This window comes from Spinacia oleracea, chromosome 6 (assembly GCF_020520425.1).
Source record: "Spinacia oleracea cultivar Varoflay chromosome 6, BTI_SOV_V1, whole genome shotgun sequence".
In the NCBI taxonomy this organism is placed as follows: domain Eukaryota; kingdom Viridiplantae; phylum Streptophyta; class Magnoliopsida; order Caryophyllales; family Amaranthaceae; genus Spinacia; species Spinacia oleracea.
Genome location: NC_079492.1, coordinates 5,414,601 through 5,428,479, shown reverse-complemented (window position 1 = coordinate 5,428,479; position 13,879 = coordinate 5,414,601).

The following is a 13,879-nucleotide window of genomic DNA, read 5'->3' as shown; positions in this document are numbered from 1 at the left end:
CACTACTTTCTCTCTCTACAAGGACTGACTTGAGCGTCGGAGAGGGTTTTCTCGGGAACCCCCCCGAGCCAGTTTACGTTTGCCGTTTTTGTAGGACAAACCACAACCGATTGGAGGAAAACAACAGCCTGGTTGACGAGGCTTCCCCTATTTTCATACTTAAGCATTTTCTTCGCAGAAACAGTTGGCGCCGTCTGTGGGGAAGTCAACTACAAGCCATGGTTAACACTCGACGAACCAGGCAACACTCCTCCTCTCATCGATCAGAGTCCCATCCCAATTACGTGTTGATGCCTACTCCGAGAAACGGAGATGATCACGATGGTGATCAGGACCATGAGAACCAACAGCCCCATGTCGAAGCTCACCCCGAGAACCTGGTCACCCGAAAGGATCTGGAGCATTTGGCTGTTCAAGTCAATGAGGCTATCCACAACCTCCAAGGAATGGGAGAAGGACCTTCAAGGAAACAGCCAAACCACCCTACCAGCTCAAGGGTGAGCACATCATCTCATACCATCCACATGGCACAACCTCGAAGTGTGATGGACAGGCTAGGTGACAGGGGTGGGGTACAGCCTCGCCCTCACCAATCAAGGGCCAGTCAAGATGCACGTCGGGTAATTGAAGAACGACAGCTGCACAGAGGAGACCTCGACGCTCGAGACCTCTTGCACAGGAGGCTCCTCGAACAAGCCAAAGAAGCCATCAGGAATGATATATAGGATCACCCGAGGTCTACCCCCCTCTACTACGGCAGACCACCCCACTCCTTCAAAGAAAGTCGGGTCGATCGAGGTCAGCTCCCGAAGGACATCTCCTAGGAGGCACTCACCTTCTCCTACAAAGAGACATCACTCACCCCCTAGCCGGGCTAGAAGCTATTCCCCCAGGACAAGGGTTTCACTCCCCGATCAACAGCCAAGGGATCATTCATCCTCTCATCGCCCTATGCATCGTTCACCCTCAAGAATAGGGAGGATCCCTTCACGCTGTGAGCGAACATACTCGCCTCTCCCAGAGAGTAGAGGTAGGCATACCTCTCTAAGGGGAAGATGGGACTCCCCTCCACCAAGAACTGATAAGCACATGCATACCTCATCATTGCAAGAGGCTCTCACTCCATTCTCCCAAGAAATAATGAACACCCCCCGCCGGGACAAAGTGAAGGTCCCTACCATCGAAGCTTTTGATGGAACTGCTGACCCAGAGGAGCACATGGCTGTCTATGCAGCCCAAATGAACGTCCAGACCGGGTGTGGAGCTACTTGGTGCAGATACTTCCCTACCACCTTGAAGGGTCTGGCTGAAGGAAATAATTCCCTTGGTCCAAGTATGCATTCTATGTTAAGTCTAATAAATGCGGTTCAGTATTAATTAACAAGTTAATAATTCAGTGAGATCAAGTGAGCTGAATGCCTAGCTAGAGGCCGCTTTAGTTCAAGTGGAATTAATGATATTAATCCACAGCTTACTCTTGACTGAACCCGTAGGGTCACACAAATAGTACGTAAACGGATCAAGTATTTAATAGCATTAAATACTCCATCTATGAATATTCGGAACCGACGGATCTTGGTTTCAGTGGGAGCTAAGATCGTCACAGGCAAGGAATGAATACTCCGGAAACGATGATATTGCCGGAAACGGAAATATGGATCGTATCGGAAATATAAATATTATCCAAGTCGTAGATGTTGCCGGAAACGGAAACATGGTACGTGTCGGAAAATATTATCGGAAATGGAAATATTGCCAGAATCGGAAATATTGCCGGAAACGGAAATATTGTCAGAATCGGAAATATTACCGGAATCGGAAAATAATTCCGGAAACGGAAATATTAAATATTTGTTCGAAACGGAAATTAATTCCGGAATCGGAAATATTAAATATTGTTCGTATCGGAAATGAATTCCGGAATCGGAAAATTTAATCGGAAGCGCATCGTACGAATAAGCATCGGACGAGGCCTGCGCGGGCGCTGAGTGGGCTGCTGCTCGCGCGCACGCATGGGGCCCATCGTGGCTGCCGTGCGTGTGTGTGCAAGTGTTTGTGTTCATGCACGTTTCCTAAAACATGCAGAGTTCGGTTAATGATTAAATTCCTAATTCTATTTGATAAATTAATTAAATTAGAGTTCTTGTAGGATTCTAGGTTTAATTAATTTGTATCTGAATAGGATTTCGATTCCCTTTCCATACCGCTATAAATATGAGGCTAGGGCTCACAATTTATAACACAAGTTTCAAAGTATTCAAAGTGAGTTTTTGAGAGAAAAATTCAGTCACACATTTGCCTATAAAGTGCCGAAAATAATAGTACCTTAAGGGCGATTCTAGTTGGTCAATCTTAAGGCGGATCCGGACGTGCTGTGGACTATCTACGGAGGGACGACACTTGGAGTCCTAAAGACTTGTTCTTGTTCGGTTCGGGCGCAGCTAGGGAAGGCACGCAACAAAGAGTATGCATCTAATCTATGCTAAATGATTATGTGTAAATAATATGTTTTCCTGGGTTTATGGTTTTTCCGCATGATTTATGAATTGTCATATGTATCATAACCTAACAGTGGTATCACGAGCCCCTTATTATTTTCATAATCTAAATTGCATGAACATGATTAAATATTACAAATTTGCAAGAATTAAAAGGGGTGATTAATTTTCGTAATTGTTAATTAATTGCAAATTGCGTTTATTTAATTATACGTACGCAGTTTTTCGGCAGTTTCTTCGTTACTCATCCGAATTGAGTGATTTTTGTGTCAATTCCGCATGTAAAAGGCATTCTAAAATTTTGACAAAAATAGTATTTTTCTGCCGAACCCAGAATTCTCAAATACGAAGCCTAACTATGACTTTTCGAAGGTTTTAGTTTTTCGAATGCAAAATTTCGTAAATTTAAGATGTTAAATTAAATATTTGCGATTCTTGTTGATAAATCTTGAATTTTTGATTGACCTACTGCATATGTTTAACAAGTTTGAATGCCTAGTCTTGTTAATTATGCAATCTAATTTGTAATTATGATTAATTTGTTGAAAATTAGAATAATTTAGAATTAATTTGATTTTCATAATTAATTGTAATTTAATTAGAAACCTATGATTAAAAACCACCATAAAAATTGTAAATTTACGATAAATTTTAAATTTTTATGACCTAGACTTGAATCCATAACAATCGGAAATCAATTGGATAATAAATTTTCGATTTTTTCGCCCTAAAATTATGAAATTAATATTATTTATTAATTTGTCATTAATTTTAAATATAAATTTTAAATTTTTATGCGATTCGTTCATAAAACTTGCACGCACGAAGCAATGGACGCTTCGTGTTACCCTTAAGGGGTGTTGTATAATGCGGGCATGCGACGACGAGCAAGGGAGCTCGTCGCCCATGCGGCACGAATGCAATGAGCAAGGGCGTAGTGCACGAGCACAAGGCAGCAGCCCTGCCTTGTGTCGTGTGCCACGACCAATGGACGAATGGGCATGGGCGTAGGGCGAGCCAAGGCAGTCGCGTGTGGGCAGCAAGCGAGCTGCGCCACAACGCGCGCTGCCTCGCACAAGAGCGCGCAGCGAGCGCAAGCTCGCGTGCCACGAGCGCTGCGCCTAGCATTGCTCGCGCGCACAGCGAGCGATGTCGCGCGCACAGCGAGCGATGTCGCCCGCCCAGCGAGCGATGTCGCGCGCCCAGCGAGCGATGTCGCGCGCCCAGCGAGCGATGGCTCGCGCGCCCAGCGAGCGATGTCGAGCGATGTCGCCCGCCCAGCGAGCGATGTCGCGCGCCCAACGAGCGATGGCTCGCGCGCCCAACGAGCGATGGCTCGCGCGCCCAACGAGCGATGGCTCGCGCGCCCAGCGAGCGATGTCGCGCGCGCAGCGAGCACCAATGCGTGCGGAGGCTTGCGATAGGGATGCAGCAGCTATGCGACGAGCGCATGGGCTGCGCGCGCATGGCCAGCGATGGCTGTGTGCGTGCGGCCCATGGGCGTGCTACGCGTAGGGTGTTTGCGTTACGATTAGATCGTTTTGAATGTTTAATTTGAAAATTTCAGTTCACGTAATTTTAATTAATTTTAAAATTAATAATTTAAATTATTTTCTTGGATTTTAATTTTGAATATTATAATTATAATAAATGTTATTTATTCTAATTATTTTACTAAAATTAAAATCATGAATTAATTTAAATGCGACTGAAATTAAATTAAACTTTTTGGATTCAATTATAAATTTATATGAGCTTTAAATTTTAATTAAATTTGTATGTTTCCGGTTAGACTAGAAATACATTTTTATGTTTAAAATTGGTAAAGCATATGAATTTATTGGTTTAAGTGGGAGCGCTTTTTAGTCATAAACTCTTGATTAGGTCTACAAATCCTTAAGGTTAAAACAACTTGATTAGAATTAATAAGGACTGAATAATTGGTAGATTATTGGTGCCCTTGATTAATTGCTGCAAATGTTTACGTGATGCATAATGTGTTTTACTAACCAGCTATGTGGGCCATTCATGATAATGAATGGGTGAATGGTATATATTGTATATGTACTGTTTTGCAGGTTATGAAGTGACTAGTATGGCCAAATAGGATAGAAAATATGGTCTGCGTACCATTAATTTGAATGTAATTGGTCTAAAGTACCAAAGTTATTTTTCAATTCAAATATGGTCTGCGAACCATCAAATAGTTGTAATTAGTTATAGCTTATCCTATTTGAAGAAAATGGTGCCTCCCACGGAGATTTTCAAGACGGACTTTGAAGTCAAAGCTTCAAGATGAAGTCGGGCCATACTAGATCACAAATATCTTATGCATGTTTTAAGTTATTTATTGTTTTAAATATGTCTTAAAATGCATGAGATCAAAAGCTTGATTATGTTGCATGATTAAGGATTTTAGTTCACTTAAAATCTAACCAACATAGTAAGAGCCTTAAGTTCCAAACTTAAAAATTGAGTTAAAAGGTGCCATGCCAAAATATACACTTGCTTGGATATCCTTTACATCAATCTAGTAATAGTTTTCGCTCAGCGAGGTGTTACTTATTGGTCCTAAAGGGGCAAGGTACACAAATAATTGTGAGTACATGTTAGTTTTGGTGAAACTCAACGATATAAGTAAGGAGTCCTTTTATGTCGTGGCAAATTCGATAGGTTTACCTAATAAGTTCTTAGACGTACCTATCAACCAAGAATAGTTTCTAGACTATTAGCAAAAGGCTTTTGCTTACCTAAGATGTTCTAGGATTAAGTCGACAAACTGTGCTTAGTTCTTCAATGATTTTAGGATCTTGGAATCATTTTATTCACACCTGCCGGAACACATAATTTGAATAAAATGCTTAATAAACATTGAATTATGCATGTATGCTAGAATTTAAGTTTATTAAGAGAAACTGTGAATGGTTATTTATTTGTTTATTCTTTTCAATTGTAGTTTTTAATATGGCAAACAACAATTCATTCAACATTCGATCAATTCTCGAAAAGGAGAAGTTGAACGGGAAAAACTTCCTTGACTGGCAAAGGAACTTGCAAATAGTTCTTATGCAGGAAGAAAAGGAGTATGTCCTAGATGAGGCGATGCCCGAAGCTGCAGGCGACGGGGTCACTCAGGCAGCCCTCAATCGTTGGATTGATGCCAACAAGGATGTGAAATGTCTAATGCTCGCCACCATGAGTGCGGATCTGCAGAAAACGTTCATCAACTCAGATGCTTTCACAATCATCAGTGAGTTGAAGAACATGTTCCAAGATCTGGCTCGAGTCGAAAGATTCGAGACTCAAAGGCAAATTCTTGAGACCAAGCTTAAGAAAGGCGAGCCCGTAAGTCCACATGTTCTCAAAATGATTGGACTCATTGAGAATATGAGTCGGCTGGATCAGCAATTTTCTCAGGAAATGGCTATAGACACCATCCTCCATTCTCTTCATAGCGGGTATGATCAGTTCAAACTGAACTACAGTATGAATAGTCTGGACAAAACGCTCACTGAGCTTCACGGTATGCTGAAGACCGCTGAAAAGACGCTCAAAAGTGATAAGCAGGATGTGCTTATGGTGCGTGGGGGCAAGTTCAAGAAATCTGGAAAGAAGAGGAATGCTAAGAAAGGTGGCAACAAAGCCAGCCCAACTAAGCAAACTGGCGCCAAATCTGCAAAGAGAAAGGTCAGTCAACCCACTTCTGAATCCGAATGCTTCTACTGCAAGAAGAAGGGGCATTGGAAGAGAGATTGCTTGAAGCTAAAGGAAGATCAGAAGAACGGAACAGTCGTTCCATCTTCAGGTATTTTCGTTATAGACTGTATACTTGCTAATTCAACTTCTTGGGTATTAGATACAGGTTGTGGCTCACACTTATGTTCCAATCCACAGGGACTAAGAAGAAGTAGAAAGTTAAGCAAGGGTGAAGTCGACCTACGAGTGGGAAATGGAGCACGGATTGCTGCATTAGCTGTAGGAACTTACTATTTGTCGTTGCCCTCCGGGCTAGTTTTGGAACTGGAAGAATGTTTCCATGTTCCAAGTCTTACTAAAAACATCATTTCAGTTTCTTGCTTAGATGCTAAGGGATTTTCCTTTATAATAAAAGACAATAGTTGTTCGTTTTATTTTAAAGAGATGTTTTATGGATCTGCTAGATTAGTCAATGGACTTTATTTATTAGATCACGACAAACAAGTATATAACATAAATACCAAAAAGGCCAAAAAGGATGATTCAGATCTCACCTATCTGTGGCATTGTCGATTAGGCCATATAAACTTGAAACGCTTAGAAAGACTTCAAAGAGAAGGAATTCTAGAACCATTTGACTTAGAGGATTATGGTAAATGCGAATCATGTTTACTTGGCAAAATGACAAAGCAACCTTTCTCTAAAGTTGGAGAAAGAGCAAATGAACTATTGGGTTTAATCCATACAGATGTATGTGGACCAATGAGTACAAATGCTAGAGGTGGTTTCAGCTACTTTATCACTTTCACTGATGACTTCAGTAGGTATGGTTATGTCTACCTAATGAAGCATAAGTCTGAATCCTTTGACAAATTCAAGGAATTTCAGAGTGAAGTAGAGAATCAATTAGGCAAGAAGATTAAGGCACTGCGGTCTGATAGAGGCGGTGAATATCTGAGCTATGAATTTGATGACCATCTGAAAGAATGTGGAATTCTATCAGAATTGACTCCTCCTGGAACACCACAATGGAACGGTGTGTCAGAACGGAGGAACGGAACCTTGCTAGACATGGTCAGGTCAATGATGGGTCAGGCCGAACTTCCATTAGAATTTTGGGGACATGCACTAAATACAGCTGCACTCACTATAAATAGAGCTCCGTCTAAAGCTGTCGAAAAGACTCCATACGAATTATGGTTTGGAAAGCCTCCAAATGTGTCTTTTCTTAAGATTTGGGGATGTGAAGTATACGTCAAACGATTAATTTCAGACAAACTTCATCCAAAATCTGACAAATGTATCCTTGTGGGCTATCCAAAGGAAACAAAGGGGTATTACTTCTACAATACATCTGAGAACAAAGTGTTTGTTGCTCGAGATGGTGTCTTTTTGGAGAAGGATCACATTTCCAAAATGACAAGTGGGAGAAAAGTAGACCTCGAAGAAATTCGAGTCGAACAACAAACTCTAGAGAATGCTCAAGATGACATTCAGGATGAAACTCAGAGATCTTTAGAAGAATCTGGTGAGAATCATGGTCAATCTAGAAATGTTACCCCGCGTAGATCGCAAAGATATAGATCTCAACCGGAAAGGTACTTAGGTATTTTGACGAACGAGAGCTATGACGTTCTATTACTTGAAAGTGATGAACCTGCGACTTACAAGCAAGCTATGACGAGCCCTAGCTCCAAGTAATGGCAAGAAGCCATGCAATCTGAATTAGACTCCATGTCTGAAAACCAAGTATGGGACTTGGTCGATTTGCCAGATGGCTACCAAGCCATTGGAAGCAAATGGGTTTTCAAACTGAAAAAGGACAAGGATGGGAAACTTGAAGTTTTCAAAGCTAGATTGGTTGCAAAAGGTTACAGGCAAGTCCACGGTGTGGATTACGATGAAACCTTTTCACCAGTTGCAATGCTAAAGTCTATTCGAATAATGTTAGCAATCGCTGCATATTACGATTACGAAATATGGCAGATGGATGTCAAAACTGCTTTCTTAAAACGGCGTTTTAACAGAAACTGTGTTTATGACACAGCCTGAAGGTTTTGAGGATCCAAAGAATGCTAAAAAGGTATGCAAGCTAAAGAAGTCAATCTACGGATTGAAGCAGGCATCCAGGAGCTGGAATATACGTTTTGATGAAGCAGTCAGTGACTTTGGTTTCATCAAGAACGCGGACGAATCTTGTGTATACAAGAAGGTCAGTGGGAGCAAAATTGCTTTCCTAGTATTATATGTCGACGACATATTGCTTATCGGAAATGACATTCCTATGTTGAACTCTGTCAAGATTTGGCTTGGGAAATGTTTTTCGATGAAGGATCTAGGAGAAGCACAGTACATATTGGGCATCAAGATTTACAGAGATAGATCTAAAAGGATGATTGGACTTAGTCAAAGCACTTATATCAATAAGGTGCTTGATAGGTTCAAGATGGCGGACTCCAAGCGAGGCTACCTACCCATGTCTCATGGAATGACTCTAAGCAAGACTCAGTGCCCAAAAACACTTGATGAGCGTAGACGAATGAATGGGATTCCATATGCATCATTGATTGGTTCAATAATGTATGCTATGATATGTACACGCCCGGATGTTGCGTACGCACTCAGTGCTACGAGCAGATACCAGTCAGACCCAGGAGAGGCGCATTGGACTGCTGCCAAGAACATTCTGAAGTACCTGAAAAGGCACAAAGATGACTTCCTGGTCTATGGTGGAGATGATGAATTAATTGTTAAAGTCTATACGGACGCAAGTTTCCAAACCGACAAAGATGATTTCAGATCACAGTCTGGGTTTGTCTTCTGCCTCAACGGAGGAGCAGTAAGCTGGAAAAGTGCTAAGCAAAGCACCATTGCGGATTCTACAACTGAAGCGGAGTACATTGCTGCACATGAAGCAGCAAAGGAAGCTATATGGCTAAGGAAGTTCATAGGAGAACTTGGTGTAGTCCCCTCCATTAAAGGACCAATAGCCCTGTATTGTGATAATAACGGAGCTATTGCACAGGCAAAAGAGCCTAGACACCACTAGAGAGTCAAGCATGTACTTCGTAGATTTCACCTTCTACGAGAGTTCGTTGAAAGAAAAGAAGTCGAGATAAGCAAAATTGGAACTGATGACAACATATCAGATCCATTAACTAAACCTCTGCCGCAGGCGAAGCACAACTCGCACACTGCAGCTATGGGAATCAAGCATATTGGAGAATGGCTTTGATGTCTCTGTTTAATGTTTTAAAGTTTTACAGTTTAAATCTTTGTAAAACATTATTGGTTAATCATTCACAATAAATGAAAAGAATTCATTTTTCCATTTAATTTGTGGTTTATTAAATGATGAGTCCCTTCAATTTGACGATATATTCAAGATAGACTGTCAGGACCAATCCTGTGACTAAGAAATGTCTATCAAGTGAACTTGAATGTCAAAGGTTGAAAATGGTCCCTAATCGGAGTTTTCTATAAAATTGGACGCATAGAAAACGTTAGACGATTAGAATGCAAGATGACTAGTAGTTCTGTTTCTTGAACTATGTGGACATGGCAATGTCATAATCATTTGCATAGATACTTACTTTGGGAAGACTAGTATCGGACGAGACCTATGAAACTTTACTGTAAGAGATGAAAGTCTGTCATAAGTAAATTTCATTAAATTATTAGACACTAAATCCTCAATACCTGAGTGATTTGAAGATTACTTGTTTGAGAACTGGTTGCTTTGACGTTGACCAACCGTCGCACCGTAAAAGGAGGCTATAAAGGCAACGCTCAGGTAATCACCTATCAAACGAAGTCTAATCTCAAGATCGCAAGATTGGGATTGTCCTCCCATAAATCGGGATGAGATGCTTAAAAGTTGTACAAGGCCACTCGGAGAGCTAGAAACTGTGAAATGCATGGCCGTGCTCGGATGAATCATAGGCTATGATTATCTGTTTATTTGATCAGTTGAACTCTGAAACCGAGGAACACCTCTGGACATAATAAGGATGACAACTCTTACCTTATGTTCAAGAGCAAGCATCGAGCGACAAAGGAATTAGGAAATGCACACTTGTCCCTAAGGACAAGTGGGAGACTGAAGGAAATAATGCCCTTGGTCCAAGTATGCATTCTATGTTAAGTCTAATAAATGCGGTTCAGTATTAATTAACAAGTTAATAATTCAGTGAGATCAAGTGAGCTGAATGCCTAGCTAGAGGCCGCTTCAGTTCAAGTGGAATTAATGATATTAATCCACAGCTTACTCTTGACTGAACCCGTAGGGTCACACAAATAGTACGTAAACGGATCAAGTATTTAATAGCATTAAATACTCCATCTATGAATATTCGGAACCGACGGATCTTGGTTTCAGTGGGAGCTAAGATCGTCACAGGCAAGGAATGAATACTCCGGAAACGATGATATTGCCGGAAACGGAAATATGGATCGTATCGGAAATATAAATATTATCCAAGTCGTAGATGTTGCCGGAAACGGAAACATGGTACGTGTCGGAAAATATTATCGGAAATGGAAATATTGCCAGAATCGGAAATATTGCCGAAAACGGAAATATTGTCAGAATCGGAAAATTTAATCGGAAGCGCATCGTACGAATAAGCATCGGACGAGGCCTGCCAGACGAGGCCCAGCACGAAGCCAGGCCATCGCCCAGCAAGCCAAGCGCGCCGCACAAACAGCCACGCCAGGCCCAGCGCAAGGCCAGGCCCAGCAGGCTGCGCGCACAGCACGCGCAGCGCGCAGCGCGCGCGGGCGCTGAGTGGGCTGCTGCTCGCGCGCACGCATGGGGCCCATCGTGGCTGCCGTGCGTGTGTGTGCAAGTGTTTGTGTTCGTGCACGTTTCCTAAAATATGCAGAGTTCGGTTAATGATTAAATTCCTAATTCTATTTGATAAATTAATTAAATTAGAGTTCTTGTAGGATTCTAGGTTTAATTAATTTGTATCTGAATAGGATTTCGATTCCCTTTCCATACCGCTATAAATATGAGGCTAGGGCTCACAATTTATAACACAAGTTTCAAAGTATTCAAAGTGAGTTTTTGAGAGAAAAATTCAGTCACACATTTGCCTATAAAGTGCCGAAAATAATAGTACCTTAAGGGCGATTCTAGTTGGTCAATCTTAAGGCGGATCCGGACGTGCTATGGACTATCTACGGAGGGACGACACTTGGAGTCCTAAAGACTTGTTCTTGTTCGGTTCGGGCGCAGCTAGGGAAGGCACGCAACAAAGAGTATGCATCTAATCTATGCTAAATGATTATGTGTAAATAATATGTTTTCCTGGGTTTATGGTTTTTCCGCATGATTTATGAATTGTCATATGTATCATAACCTAACAGCTGAATGATTACTTAAGGAAGAATCCTACCCCGAAAGGAAAATCCATAGAAAAGGAGCCCCCTAGTAATGATACGGGAGACGACATTGGAGTGATAGCCGGAGGCTTGGCAACAGGCGGGTCTGTGAGCAAGGCGGAGGATAGCTTATGGGCAATTGAACATCAAGTCCTAAAAGTGGCATCGGCTTCTCAAACTGCCCCGGTGATGACATTTGGTGGGAACACTAGCCACCCAATTCAAGAGTCCCATGACGTTCCCCTGGTCATCGAGATGAAAGTCGCTAACTCAACAATAGGACAAGTGTTAGTGGATAGTGGATCATCCGCCGACATCATACTCTAAAGTGTCTAGAAGGGCTCAAGTGTTCCAAAGATTATCTAAAAACCATCTCCCAACCACTCATTGGGTTCGGAGGTCAAGCTGAATGATCTAAAGCTCATCTCATACTTAGCAAAATAATCTAAGTCTATTCAAGCATGGTGCTTCATCGTTCGCCCAAGACTGGGGCTCATTAGCCTCAATTGGAGAACAAACCCCATCTTATACTTAGAAAAATAATCTAAGTCATTTTCAAGAATGGTGCATCATCGTTCGCCCAAGCATGAGGCTCATTAGTCCCTTTGGAGAACAACAACCCATTCCCATACTTAGCAAAAAATATCTAAGTCATTTTCAAGAATGGCGCATCGTCTTTCGCCCAAGCATGGGGCTCATTAGTCCCTTTGGAGAACAGAAGCCCATTCCCATACTTAGCAAAGCATCTAAGTCATTTTCAAGAATGGTGCATTATCGTTCGCCCAAACATGGGGCTCATTAGTCCATTTGGAGAACAACAACCCATTCCCGTACTTAGCAAAATATCTAAGTCATTTTCAAGAATGGTGCATCATCGTTCGCCCAAGCATGGGGCTCACTAGTCCCTTTGGAGAACAACAGCCCATTCTCATACTTAGCAAAAATATCTAAGTCATTTTCAAGAATGGCGCACCGTCGTTCGCCCAAGCATGGGGCTCATTAGTCCTTTGGAGAACAGAAGCCCATTCCCATACTTAGCAAAATAGTCCAAGTCATTTTTAAGGATGGTGCATCGTCATTCGCCCAAGCATGGGGCTCATTAGCTCCTTTGGAGAACAACAGCCCATTCCCATACTTAGCAAAAATATCGAAGTCATTTTCAAAAATGGCGCACCGTCATTCGCACAAGCATGGGGCTCATTAGTCCCTTTGGAAAACAGAAGCCTATTCCCATACTTAGCAAAATAATCTAAGTCATTTTCAAGAATGGTGCATCGTTGTTCGCCCAAGCATGGGGCTCATTAGCTCATTTGGAGAACAACAGCCCATTCCCATACTTAGGAAAATATCTAAGTCATTTTCAATCATGTGTGGCAAGTAGAAGCCATGGCACAATCATGTGCGGAAAGTAGAAGCCATGGCACCATCATGTGCGGCGAGTAAAAGCCACGACACCATCATGTGCGGCGAGTAGAAGCCACCTAGCCTTGGCCTTGGCCTGCCCTCACACTCACTAAACAAGCCCAACTCACAAATATTCCCCAAACACACAAACAAAACCAAACAAAAAACTATCACCCATCATTTTACAGAAGAAAAAAAAAATACATCCTGTTAGGTTATGATACATATGACATTACATAAATCATGCGGAAACAACCATTAACCCAAGACAACATATTATTTACACATAATCATATAGCATAATTTAGATGCATACTCTTTGTTGCGTGCCCTCCCTAGCTGCGCCCGAACCGAACAAGAACAAGTCTTTAGGACTCCAAGTGTCGTCCCTCCGTAGATAGTCCACAGCACGTCCGGATCCGCCTTAAGATTGACCAACTAGAATCGCCCTTAAGGTACTAGAAAATTTCGGCACTTTTGAGCAAGATGTGTGTTTTAATTTTCTCTCAAAAAACTCACTTTTGAATACTTTGAAACTTGTGTATAAATTATGACCCCTAGGCCTTTATTTATAGAGTTATGGAAAAGGAATCGTAATCCTAGTAGGATACGAATTAATCGAAATTAGAATCCTACATGAATTCTATTTAATTAATTTATCCAATTAGGAATAGAAACTTAATCATACACTGACTCTTGTAGATTCAGGAATCACGCATGAGCACAAACTCACACACACACGGCAGCCACAAGGGCTGCCCATGCGCGTGCGAGCAACAGCCCGCGCAGCACGGCCCACGCAGCCGTGGCCCTTGGCGCGCGCTGGGCCTGCCTTGCGGTAGGCCTGGGCGCTGCCTTGGCTGGGCTTGTGGCGCGCATGCTTGCTGGGCGATGGC